This window comes from Cicer arietinum, unplaced genomic scaffold (genome assembly GCF_000331145.2).
Source record: "Cicer arietinum cultivar CDC Frontier isolate Library 1 unplaced genomic scaffold, Cicar.CDCFrontier_v2.0 Ca_scaffold_1581_v2.0, whole genome shotgun sequence".
Taxonomy (NCBI): Eukaryota; Viridiplantae; Streptophyta; class Magnoliopsida; order Fabales; family Fabaceae; genus Cicer; species Cicer arietinum.
Genome location: NW_027335230.1, coordinates 5,038 through 5,573, shown reverse-complemented (window position 1 = coordinate 5,573; position 536 = coordinate 5,038).

The following is a 536-nucleotide window of genomic DNA, read 5'->3' as shown; positions in this document are numbered from 1 at the left end:
GTCAATATTAACCATCACATATTCACACATCAATTACACATATATAGTTCCTATGTGCAAACTAAAAATTGGAAGGAACCTTTTCCATAACTCTTTTTTTTTTTTTTTTTTTTTTTTTGATTTCAAATAACTACAAATTTGATCTACTACATTTTTAAAGACTAAATATTCAATAAAAGTATTTACCTTATAACAATATGACCACACACACAAAAAATATCAATAAATATTTTTGTAGTTTCAAAGTTCTAACTATTCGAAATAGTTTCATTTCTTTCAAAATATATTAAATATTTGAAAACTATTGAAAGAAGAGGATCATGAATTCATTATTTTTAATAAAAACTATTGTAAAAAATTAAAATTATTAATAATAATTCAAAATGGATTTTTATCTTGACATTTGTTGATAAAAATTAATTAATTAATTGTCCATAAATTATAAATAAAGGAACTAAAGGAGATTAAAGAAGTGAATCTGGTATAAAAATAAAAATAAAAATGATCACATACATAAGTTTACATAAATAATTATA